This window comes from Mesoplodon mirus (genome assembly GCF_964341445.2).
Source record: "Mesoplodon mirus genome assembly, chromosome: 6".
Lineage (NCBI taxonomy): Eukaryota > Metazoa > Chordata > Mammalia > Artiodactyla > Ziphiidae > Mesoplodon > Mesoplodon mirus.
The window spans coordinates 145687453-145700507 of NC_138982.1; the positions used below are offsets into that span (position 1 = coordinate 145687453).

General features: G+C 49.3%; 1 protein-coding gene and 1 pseudogene across 2 annotated transcripts in view; both read right to left on the reverse strand.

Moving 5' to 3' along the window:
- The window catches only part of TSPEAR (thrombospondin type laminin G domain and EAR repeats), a gene marked incomplete at both ends in the record, with an annotated part of 61422 nt that overhangs the window by 26116 nt on the left and 22251 nt on the right, over positions 1–13055 (reverse strand). The window lies entirely within an intron of this gene.
- Positions 1910–8540, reverse strand: LOC309806547 (annotated as a pseudogene). The gene is made up of 3 exons: positions 7944–8540; positions 7471–7500; positions 1910–2317 (listed from the first exon to the last, which is right to left on the reverse strand). The product of its transcript is annotated as an uncharacterized misc_RNA (transcript).

The window sequence follows — 13055 nt, forward strand, 5'->3', positions numbered from 1 at the left end:
CGGGTCTCTGGGCCACAGCGCCTGAGACAGTAACCACGGTCTGTGATGAAAGCAGATGCACCACTCACAGCCATGAGGACAGCTGCTATCGGTAAAACAGAAAATTGCAAGTGTTGGTGAGGATGAGGAGAAATTGGAGCCCTTGTGCACTGTTGGTGGGAAGGCAGCAATAAAACGGTGCAGCGGTTATAGGAAACAGTATGGAGGCTCCTCACAAACTTAGAGTGGAGTTACCGTCTGACCTAGCAGTCCCACTTCTGGGTATCTGCCCAGAAGGACTGACAGCAGCGTCCCGAAGAGGTGTTTGTACCCGTGTTCACGCGAGCATTGCTCCCAATAGCTAAAATGTCCAGGCAGCCGGTGTCCATCGATGGAGAGGTGGGTAACTAAGATGTGGCGCATTCATGCAATGGGATACTGTTCAGCCTTAAGAAGGAAGTTGTGACGTCAGCGTGGAGGAACCTTGAGGACGTGATGCTCAGTGACGTAAGCCAGTCACACAAGGACAGGTAGTGTGCGATCCACTGATGTGAGGTCCCTGGGGGAGCCGGGTGCACAGGGGCCGACGGTGGGCGATGGGGCCGGGGCTGGGGGCCAGTCGGGGGAGCTGTCATTTAATGCGTGTAGAGTTTCAGTTTGGGGAAGATGAAAAGGGTTCTGGAAAGGGACGGTGGTGACGGTTGCACAACAGTGTGACTGTCCTTAATGCCACTGAGCTGTGTACTTAAAAAGGGTTAAAATGGGAAATTTCACGTTACGTGTATTTTACCACAATTTAAAAAACCTCGCGCCACCCGCCATTATCGCGATCTCCAAATGCCAGCAACCCCAGCTGCGCATCGTTTTCCAGATCGGACCAGGGAGAGACCATATATACTTGACTGTACGTGAGTGCAGTTTAGAGCCTGTTCATTTCTAGCCTAACACAATAAAAAGCGTAAAGAAATGAAAGTGATTAAACCTGAATACTAAGCAGATACATTAAATATAGAATATAGGTTTTTAGCAAGTCTTTGCCCACGTAAAACTATGAGTGAATTCCACGCAACGGTTATACTAAAGAAGTGGGAAAACTCCATGGTCCTCCTTAGGTGTTTAATTTAACACCTAATTTAGCAAAATCAATTTGCACAGCTTGGGTCACACGGCCTCTGGCCACTCCGGGCGCTGAGGGGACACGTGTGGCCCCTGCACTTATCTTCCATGTGAAGGGCGCCTTCCCATGAGCCAAGTCTCAGGAAGTGCATGGAATGGGTGGAAATGACACAGTAGGACAGAATGCTCACAGTGGTGGCTGGGCCCGTGAGGCGGGTGGCTGGGAAGGATGGTGACGTCACAGCCAGGGCCTCCGGGTGGACAGGCATCTTTACTCCCCCATGTTCACGTCCCAGGACCCCGGAGCCTGAGCAGGCGCTGACCTTCTTCGAGAGGGCAGGGGCCCCACCCAGAGGGGTCAGGCCACTGACCTTTGGGGTTCTCAGTCCCTCACCCCTAGGAATACTCCTGGCTGGAGGAGACCAGTGTCTGGTCAGAACCCTGTGGTTCCCCCAAGTGAAGGTGAGAGACAGGAATCGGATCATGTGATGAAGTGAGTTTATTTATCCAGATGCCCGAGGAGGCACTGACAGGACGGAAGTCGAAGCCAAGTGACGCAGGCAGAGGAACTGGGTGGGGGACAGGTGACCCAGAGGCAGGTAGAGGCGCCTCCTGGGAGGCAGAAGCCCGGGGAGCAGCGAGGTCGGGGTTCCCAGGGCAGGATCAGAGGTCAGTCAGGCCAGGACAGTGGGGACGAAGGGGACCCTGTCCTGAGTGGGGGCAGCTGCCCAACCCAGGTCAGGACTGAGGGAGGCTGGGAGGACCGAGTCATGGGGGGACCTGAGCCCGGCTGGCCGTGGGGGGACGTGCCCAGTCAGCAGCAGGACATGCCCGAGGCGGGGACGCAGCAGGTGGGGCGGCAGAGCAGGGACACGGGGGAGGAGGGTCTGCGGCGGGACAAGGGGCGGGGGGTGGGCTGGCAGCACGAGGGGGCTGAGCAGGGGGCGGCCTCACAGCACATGGGCTCGCAGCACACAGGCGTGCAGCAGACGGGTGTACAACAGACAGGTGTGCAGCACACAGGTGTGCAGCAGACGGGCATACAGCAGGCCTGCCGGCAGGGGGAGCAGGTGCAGCAGGGGGGCTCGCAGCAGCTCTCCGGGCAGTCGTCCACCTGCCAGCAGGAGCCGGTGCAGGAACCGGGCAGGCAGAGCCGCTGCCGTAGCTCAGGGCGCTGGAGCAGACGGACAGGGTGGACGCGGCCGTGGTGGGGGCGGGGGGGCTGGAGGAGGGTGAGCGTGTGTGTGAGTGTGTGTGGTGTGCTCAGGGATGCAGGGCTTTTATATCCAGCTCCTGGCTCGTGTCGTCCCAGCAGGGGGCTCCCACACTTGCCCTTCCTCCTTGGGGTTGCGAGCTGGCTGCAGGAGCCCCTTATTAGTGCTGGCCTAGTTTCTACAATAGTTTTCCCTCGTTAAACTTGTCAGTGTAAATATCCTGAGTTGCAGGATGTTTTCCCTTCGCTCCTTTGTTTGGCTCCAGAAAGTTATGGAAAATATTGAGGCAAGATTATGCTGAGTGTGGTTTAGCGGTGAACACATCTCTAAATTGATGAATTCTGTTCCATCTCTCCTGTGTTTGGGGTACTTTTAATGTCAGTTTAACTTTTAAGCATTTTAAAATTTAAAATTTAGCCTGCGTGCTGCCACTACTGAGCCCACGCGCCTAGCGCCCATGCTCCTCAACAAGAGAAGCCACCGCAATGAGAAGCCCGCACACCGCAACGAAGGAGAAACCCCGCATGCAGCAACAAAGACCCAACTCAGCCAAAAAAAACAAAAACAAAAAAACAAAAGAATCTTAAGTGTAACGTGACATTGGCGCATCTTATAAAATGCAAGTGGTTCAGAGGATTGGACCATAGAGTGGGTCTAGGGTCACGTTCCAGCAGGGCCTGATGTGAGACCCAGGCTCTGCCAGCAGGAGGTGAGGGATGCCCAGAGCCCTCGCAGCCCAGCCTAGCGCGCCCGAGAGGAGTGTTAATGCGGCATGGTCGGACGTGGACTCTGCAGTGAAACTTTCTCAAGGAGCAGTGCTCACAGGTGTCTGAGTGAGTCTGGGGCCGTGAAAGGGACGCAGGGCTGCAGGGTAAATCGGGAGCCGTTTTCATCAACATTTCACCCAAACTCAAGTGCCTTTCGGCACACGCTGTGCACCCCACACTCCTCGGCTGAGCAAATTGCCCTTCTTGACCCGAGGTTGCCTCCTTCAGAGGTGATGCCCTGAAAGACTCAGAGAGAGAGAGAGGGTCTCCTCCTGGAGACCCCGCGTGTGAGCAGTGGAGACGTGTGGACCCCAGGTAACACCCAAAAGTAAAGCCCAGGCAACAGTCAGTTTCCCTCGTGGATCAAGAAGATGTGGTCCTGGGCCTCCCTGGTGGTGCAGTGGTTGAGAGTCCGCCTGCCGATGCAGGGGACACGGGTTCGTGCCCCGGTCCGGGAGGATCCCACATGCCGCGGAGCGGCTGGGCCCGTGAGCCATGGCTGCTGAGCCTGCGCGTCCGGAGCCTGTGCTCCGCAACGGGAGCGGCCACAACAGTGAGAAGCTCGCGTAACGCAAAAAAAAAAAAAAAAGAAGAAGAAGAAGATGTGGTCCTGGAGAGCCTGGAACAGAAAATCAGCATGGGCTGACCCTGGTGAAGAGGTCAACGTCTGGAGCAGTGACGGCCCTGGCCACAGCTGTGGGGTTAGACAGCACTGTCTGAGCACCTGTTCTAGGCCAGGTGGGGATCCTCCAAATCACAGAGGTAAAAGCTAAAACCCCAAATATGATGAGAGAAAATGTAATAAACAGACCGTGTATTTCCCCAACACCTAACATGACATTCCATTTGCTAGGGAGGAGAAGGCACAGCTAGGATAAAACAGTAGAGACAAAACAGCATGAACCGCTCTGAGCCGAGTGCACAAAGACGTGTGTGTATGTGGACTGGAAGGGCTTCATGAATTTCAAGAGCCTCAGGTCTTTAGAGCCCACCCACCCTAGACATGTGTTGGCAGTTTTTAAATGAACAGAATTAATAGCAGCCCCTTTGCCGTGCAGGAAGAAACAGCACATAGTCTGGAAATGAACCCCCCCAGGGCTGACCCCAGACCCCCCTCCCACCAAACAGTGAAAGACACAGAGCTTCTGGGGGAACATCTGGGATTAAGGCTGATTTGATCTTTTTTCAAATTATTACATCTTTCTCAAGTAAAGAGAACAGCAGTGTATTTTCATATAAGCAAGAGCTTAGAAAGTACTCCACTCACATTTCCCTCTTGAAAAAAACACTTAAAGAAATAAGACAAATGACCAAGTGATGAAGCAGACAGGAGCACCTGGGGGATTGGGCTGGCGTGGGTGCTAAGAAGGGGAAACAAGTCTAAATAGTCAGCGAGATGGGTTCTATGTGCAGAGTCTGATCCTTCCTAGGCAATGACCCTGGTGAGGTTCTAATACTTTATTAATATCAGATGCTTTGTCTATGTGAGAGCCACCTGGCTACTGAGCCCTTGAAAAGTAGCCAGCACCACATGTTCCGTTTTTTGTTTTTGATTTGTTTGTTTTTTTAAGAGAAGAAACTTGTTTTGTTCACTGTTGTATCTCTGGTGCCTAGAACAATTCTTAGTATTGATACACAGAAGGGCCCATTTTTATGAAAGAATAACAGAGCATCTTACCACAAGTCATATTCCTAAGTAAAACAAAAATATCCACAAACATGGGGCTTCCCTGGTGGTGCAGGGGTTGAGAGTCCGCCTGCCGATGCAGGGGACACGGGTTCGTGCCCCGGTCCGGGAAGATCCCACATGCCGCGGAGCGGCTGGGCCCGTGAGCCATGGCTGCTGAGCCTGCGCGTCCGGAGCCTGTGCTCCGCAATGGGAGAGGCCACAACAGTGAGACGCCTGCGTACCGCAAAAAAAAAAAAAAAAAAAAATATCCACAAACAAATGGATCTAAAACTTTTTGAAAACCCGACATGTGGAAGCAGAAGAAATGCAGAGTAGATTATTTTTCTATTCCCACTTTGCTCTATACAGGTAGGGATGAATTATTATACAATTCTGCAGGGTCCTAAACAACTCAGCCAAAATTTACCTCAAAACTCATTTAATCAAAATTTACCAAAATTTACCATTTAATCAAAATAAAACTCATTTAAGTCATTTGTTTTCAAATTTACTTTTCAGAACAGTTGGTCATAATCCCTGAATACAAATGCCTTCCTTGATCACTTGGAATATGCTGCAAAGGCCGGTGGATGAGCTACAGAAGGAACAATGGGGAAAATCAAGAGTCTGGACTACCTCCTGATTGGATCAGCAGTGATGAATAAACAAATGATGACTGCATGCAAATGGAAACAGGATTTACTCTCAATGTGATCTTCAACTTGCTGGACGTGCACAACTGATTCTCTTTCAATATAAGTGATACGATAAGAATATGGCTACATTAACTTACTAAAAACAACAAGGTACAAAGATAAAGGTATTAATTTCTGGAAGTATTTTGAAAACACTGATAAACACTAAATATTTAATACTAAAACACTGCAAGATCCCCTCAACAATCCCTACCCATTTTCCCAACTTTTTAAAATTTTTGCATTATTTATTATTGATTGTCACCTCCCCCACCTAGAATGTAAACTCCGTTAGAGAAGAATTTTTCTTGTTGTGTTCAGCCTTCTATCCCTGGTGCCTGAAACAGTGCTTGGTACATAGAAGGTGCTCAATAAATATGTTAAGTCAGGACTTCCCTGGTGGCACAGTGGTTAAGAATCCACCTGCCAATGCAGGGGACATGGGTTCAAGCCCTGGTCCAGGAAGATCCCACATGCTGCGGATCAACTAATCCGTGCACCACAACTACTGAGCCTGCACTCTAGAGCCCGCGCGCCTAGAGCCCATGCTCCACAACAAGAGAAGCCACCGCAATGAGAAGCCTGCGCACCACAAAGAAGAGTAGCCCCCGGCTTCCCTGGTGGCGCAGTGGTTGAGTCCGCCTGCCGATGCAGGGGACACGGGTTTGTGCCCCGGTCCGGGAAGATCCCACATGCTGCGGAGCAGCTAAGCCTGTGAGCCATGGCCGCTGAGCCTGTGCGTCCGGAGCCTGTGCTCCGCAACGGGAGAGGCCACAACAGTGAGAGGCCCGCGTACCGCAAAAAAAAAAAAAAAGAGAGAGAGTAGCCCCCACTCGCTGCAACTAGAGAAAGCCCACGTGCAGCAACAAAGACCCAAAGCAGCCATAAATTAATTAATTAATTAATTTAAAAAAATATGTTAAATCATTAAACAGGAATATTAAGTGGGCTTTTAAATTTTAACTAAGATTGAACAAAATGCATAGACTCTTTTCCTTCCAAAAATCACTTTAGAAAAATATTGAACAAATAGTGTATCTGTAAGCATTTTAAAAGCAGCTTTTAGTAACACGTATTGAAATGGTAACTTTTTGGATATATTGGGTTAAATAAAATATGTTAAATTAATTTCACCTGTCTCTTTTTTCACTTTTAAATGTAGCTATTATAATAGTTAACAGTTACATTTGAGGTCCCCAGCCAAGGCCTTGCTCGCTGGGGAACACCCATGTCCTCCAGGTGATTGCCTGCCCAGCACTGTCCCTGCAGGGCCAGGGTGACTCCCTCCTCCCTGTATTTCCCAAGAGGGCAACCTGCCTTAATATTTGAATTCCTGAGGGGATCACCCAATGAACACCTGCCACTTCCAAATATCCCACCTCCCCCTTGGCTATTGGTCCCTGTGATGGTTAGTTTCATGTGTCAACTTGACCAGGTCGTGGTGCCCAGTTGTTTGGGTAAACATGTCTGGATGTCATGACAAACTTATTTCTTAGGTGAGAGCAACATGGAAATCAGTGGACTCTGAGTAAAGCAGATTGCCCTCCAACACATGGGTGGGCCTCACCCAAGCAGTTGAAGGCCTTGAGAAAAGACTGAGGTCCCCAGAGGAGGAAGAGGCTCCACCAGCAGACCATGTCTGCACTCGAGCTGCAGCACCCGCTCTCCCCTGGGAAGCCCGCCCTGCAGGTTTTGGACTTGCTAGTCTCCACAATCATGTGAGACGGCTCCTCAAAATAAACCTCTCTGCATATGTACACACACGTCTTATTGGTTGTTTCTCTGGAGAACCGTGACTAACACAGGCTCTGTCGTCACTGCACGTGGCTCTCTCCCTCCTGGCCTCTTCACACAGAGAGAAGCACTCACCCTCGTGCCCAGGGCACTGGAGAGCAGCTGGCCCCAGCCTGTCTGAAGCTGTTTCTGGAGTGGGCTTTATGCCTTCAAGGCAGATGCTTTATTAAACGGAGTGTCCCTTGTCCCTAGTAAAGCTCCAAGTCCCCCGTGTGTGAGACCCAGGCCCTGGTTACCTGCCCGCTGCCGTCCTTCACTGGTGGAGGCTGCAGGGGTCTCCAGGTGAGCAGGCAGAGTGTGGCAGGGCCTGTCTGGCCCTGCCCAGTGGTCCTACTGCCCTGGACGCAGCTCAAGGCCACACTCCACATCAAAGCTCTTCCCCAGGGTTTGCACAGATGTGCACTCAAGGTCTCGGAGAGGGCCTGACAGTGACTTTTTGTTAACAGACAAGCCCCTCACATAGGGCAGAACAGAATCCACGATCTGACAAGGATGGAGAGGAGGATGCTTGCTGAGACGCAGGGTCTAGAGGAAGCCAGGAGCCAGTCCAGGGAGCCAGCTGGGCAGTGAGGACTCAGCCCAGGCTGTGGGAGTGGGTGGTTCTGGGGCAGAAGGAGATCCCAGACTGGGCACCAGGCTGCAGAGATTTCAGATGGAATTCAGGGTTGGCCCTAGGAGTAGCTGGCAATGTGCCCAGTCAGCAGCAGACTGAGGCAGGGATGCAGCAGGCAGGGTGGGAGCACGCGGGACAGCAGAGCAGGGACACACAGGAGGCCGGGCAGCAGCAGCTGGGCTGGTAGGAGGGGTTGGGGATACAGCAGGTGGGGCGACACACGGGGCAGCAGAGCAGGGACACGGAGGAGGAGGGTCTGCGGCAGGACGAGGGCAGGGGGTGGGCTGGCAGCATGAGGGGGCTGAGCAGGGGGTGGCCTCCCAGCACACGGGCTCGCAGCACACAGGCTTGCAGCAAACAGGTTTGCAGCAGACAGGCACACAGCAGGCCTGGGGGCAGGGGGAGCAGGTGCAGCAGGGGGGCTGGCAGCTAGACTGCTGGCAGCACAAGGCCGTGCAGGGGCTGGTGCAGGCTGGTTGGCAGCAGGGGCTGGACACGCAGCTCACTGGGGCTCAGACGAGGGTCAGGCAGGGGGCCGGGGCGCAGCCGCTGGGGGCGCGGCCGGGGGCTCGCAGCAGCTCTCTGGGCAGTCGTCCACCTGCCAGGAGGAGCCGGTGCAGGAGTCACAGGGACCAGGCAGGCAGAGCCGCTGCCGTAGCTCAGGGCGCTGGAGCAGACGGACAGGGTGGCCATGACCGTGATGGGGGCAGTGGCTGGAGGAGGGTGAGAGAGACAGAGAGAGTGTGTGTGTGTGTGTGTGTGTGTGTGAGGTGCTCAGGGCTGTCCAGCTGTATAGCTGTCCTCTGTGTTGTGTGTTGGCATGGCAGCAACTTGGTGAAGTCTTTCCTTCCTTGTTTTTGTTTAGTGTCCGGCTCTGTTCTGTAAATGCCTTTGGCTGGTGAGGCTCCTGAGTGGAGGTGGGGCTCTCCTGACCTGTGTCTGTCTCCAGAGGATGGACGGTAGAAATCTTCCAGATGTTTTGCAGGGACAGTGGCAGTCAGGTGACTTCCTGTCAGTGACAGCCCTCTGCTCCTCTGGGGGCAGGACCTGCTCTTGGAAACAAAACTCCTGCTCCAAAGGAAGGGACAAGGAGGAGCAATCCCAGAATCTGGGCTTTGAGGCGAGGGAGGTGTTTTCAGGTGTGGACAGGTCTGGCCATGCCCCACTGGCCTGGCCACAGAGTGGGATGCACTTTGTGAGCAGATGCTGCTGATTGTCGGGGGAGGTGAGGGGGCCTGTGTCCACCAGGAGTGAGCCCTGGGGCAGGTGTGAGGACAAGTGTCCTCCTGGGGCAGAGACTGGCTCACAGAGAGGGGCAGGGATGCAGACGCAGGCTAGCGCAGAGAGAATGACCATGGGGGCAAATGCCTTTTGCTTCATTGCAGCGTGAACTTTTAGAGAACCTCCCCTGATAGAGTCTTAATGCTCACACCTTCCTTCTCTTCTACAATATGAGGGGTCTCCAGACAATATCAGGGGTTCCTACAGCCCCTGGGTGCAAATTAGGACAAGATCTCCTCCCTCAAGCACTCCCCCTCACAGGCAGAAGGATGTGGTGGCTGTGACCTGACCCTCTGTTGTCAGTTCCTGGAGTTTGTCATAATAAACGTTCAGTAGCAGAGCCTCGTTGTCCATGGAGCCTTGTCCACAGACACCTGCACAGTGTGTAGCAGCCCATGCCCCAGTGCTCGGTCTACACCTGGGACCTAGTGACATCTGGCCATGGTCCCTTGTGTCCTCTCTCTTCAGCCACTGTACTCTGCCAAGTCTCTGAGGGGCAAGGGCAGGGCCCTTGGTGATGTGCTCGGCTGCAAGCCTCTGCAAGAGTAGCCAGGGCTCCATCAGGGACATGTTGGGGGTCAGTGGGCTTCAGGGTGAGGCCTCACTGACCTCTGATGGGTGGGGCTGGGGACTCTGCTGGAGGACCACATGGCAGTCAGACTGCAATGGAGAAATATTACCTCAAAGAAATAATAGCTTAAAACGGTCAAAGTGAAAAACTCTAATCTACACATCCAGGAAGCTTGATGAACTTCAGTCTTTTGAACACAAAAGAGTCACAAACAGACATATCATACTAAATATGCTAAAAGTCAAAGACAAGGAGAAAATCTCAAAAGCAGCAGGAGAAAAATGCTGAGTCACTCACAAGGGAAGCCCAGTAAGATTAACGGCTGACTTTCCATCAGAAACAGTGGAGACCAGAGGCAGTGGGACCATGTATTCAAAATGCTCAAAGTAAAAATTGTCAATCAAGAATCCTATGCAAAAAAGCTATTTTTCAAAATGGAGGAAAAATATATTCTCAGATAAATAAAAACAGAGAATCTGATATTAGCAGACTCATCTTATTAGACATACTAAGTGGAGTTCTTTAGGCTAAAAGCAAGTAAACCCAGACAGAAATTCCAATCCACAGGAAAAAAAAAGATGCCAGTAAAGTTAATTATGTAATTAGAAAAGACAATACAAGTGCATATTTTTTTCTTGTTTCTTCTCTTACTTGATTTAACACAATTTATAAAACAATATATGTATAAAGCATATTGTATAAAACAATATGTATACAATGTATTTTGGGGCCTATAGTCTATAGAAATGCAATATATTTGACAACATCAGCACAAAGGAGGTACATGGGAGCAAAACTGTACTGGGCAAAGGAAATTACAGCAGATGAGAACTCAAATCCACAGGAAAAAGTGAAGAGAACCAGAAATGATAAAAAGGCTAGGATAACAAAAGCTTTGCATTCCTCTCTTCTCTAAGCTTCTTAAAAATCATTAAAGTATACTAAGTAATAATTATAACAATATATTCTTGGAATTTTAACATTTTAAGATGAAATATTATAACAGGAAGGACAAAAAAGACAGGAAGGAATAGAGCTACATATAAAAATGAGCAGTGTTTTTATATATAACTGGAATTGAGTTGGTATAAATTGGAAGTTGATTCTGATAAGTTAACATAAATACATGATAGACCCTAGAGCAAAGGGAAACTTAAAAATATATGATGAAAAAATCATTAAAGAAATAAAGTTGCTACATTGGAAAATATTTACTAAAAGCAAAAGAAAGCAGTAGAAAAGGACTAAAGGAACACAATTACAAAAAAGACATGAGAGGGCTTCCCTGGTGGCGCAGTGGTTGAGAGTCCGCCTGCCGATGCAGGGGACGTGGGTTCGTGCCCCGGTCCGGGAAGATCCCACATGCCGCGGAGCGGCTGGGCCCGTGAGCCGTGGCCGCTGAGCCTGCGCGTCCAGAGCCTGTGCTCCGCAGCGGGCGAGGCCACGACAGTGAGAGGCCCACGTACCACACACACAAAAAAAAAGACATGAGAAATAGGAAACAAAAAAATGAAATAGCAGACATAAATCCAACCACAGTTAATGCTCATTATTACTATAGAAAGTCACTGCAAACACTGGATTAGCAAGTACTGAACCATTGCTTCTAGGGGAAATAAAGCTTTAGGTTCCTGTGAGCCTCTAGCCTCATTTTCATCAACTAATCATTACATAACCTTGTGTTATGTGTGTCTTGGAAAAATGCACTGAGTTTTCCTTTACTCTCATGAAGAATGCTTCTGACACCAGATGTGTGGGTCTTCACCCGCCCCAACAAATTCTCTGACACCATATGAGTGTCCTACAAGTCAGTTCAGCTCTGACCCTAACCAGAGTCAACACAGACCCCACAGGTTAGGTTTCAGTTGCACAATACTGCCCCCTACTTCAGATGCCAATTACAAGTAGCAGGCACCCGGGTCACCCACAACTGCTGTCTGACTTGGCTACAAATTGGAGGTCCCCATGACTCCTTCAATAATTTGCTAGAGCAGAACCCAGAAAAACAGTTTACTTATTATTGCTGATTTTTTACAAAGGATATTTTAAAAGATACAGGTAAACAGCCATATGAAGATACATAGGGTGAGTTCTGGAAGGGTTCTGAGTGCAGGAGCTTCTGTTTCCATGGAGTGGGGTGTATCACCCTCCTGGCATGTGGACGTGTTCAACAACCCAGGTGCTCTCCAAGCCCTGTACTTTGGGGATTTTTATGGAGGCTTCATCTTGTAGGCATTGATTAACTCAATTTCTAGCCCCTCTCCCCTTTTTGGAGAATAGGAGGTGGGGCTGAAAGTACCAAGCTACTAATCAAGGCTTGGTCTTTCTGATGACCCTCTCCCATCCAGGAGCCCACCAAGAGTTGCCTTATTAGAATAAAAGACAACTCCTATCCTAGGAAATTCCAAGGGATTAGGAGATCTGTGTCAGAAACCAGGGTCAAATACCAAATATTAGCCAGGGTTAGATAGATAGATAGATAGATACATAGATAGATAGAGAGATAGATATAGATATGGTATTATTTCACAATGTATGTTTAATATTTATTGTTGATTCATTAGCACTTAACTCACTTCCAACAGCAACATAATTCATGCCTGAATGGCACTTATCTGATGCACGTATTTTCTTCCTAATGCACATCACAGCCTTCTTGCACTTAGGAACACTAGACAGCACTTCAGCACTATGTTTGGGAGCCATTTCAAGCAGCAAGGTCACCAGTGAAAAGCACAAAAATGTGAAGAACGTAGCTCTAAATGACAGCAAAAGGGCACTTGTTTACAGTATGAGCTGAAGCAAGAAGGCAGAGCATTGCCTTGTCATCCTCAGCTGGGAACATGCATGTTGTTCCCATGACATCAAATGTTTTGCAGCTCTATGCATGTCCATGAATGACTTTGGAAGTGCCAAAAATATTGATTTGGGGGTTACAAATCAATTTTAGAAAGTAGGTGAATTTGCAAATACAAAATCTGTGAATAATGAGGATCAACTATATATCAGTAATAACATAAATGCAAATAATTAACACAATCAAAAGGCAGAGATTGTTGACTGCATAAACAAACATGATTCAACTATATGCTGTCTACATGAGACATACTTTAGATTCAAAGATAGAAATAGATTGACAGTAAAAGGATAGAAAAAGATACATCATGCAAACAGCAACCACGAGAAAATATTAATATTTTACTAATATCAGATAAAATAGACTTTAAACAAAAATTGTAACTAGAGACAGGCATTTTATAATAATAAAAAGTCAATGCATCAGGAATATATAACAATTATACATGCAAATAATAACAGAGCTTCAAAATACATAAAGTTAAAACTGACAGAAACGA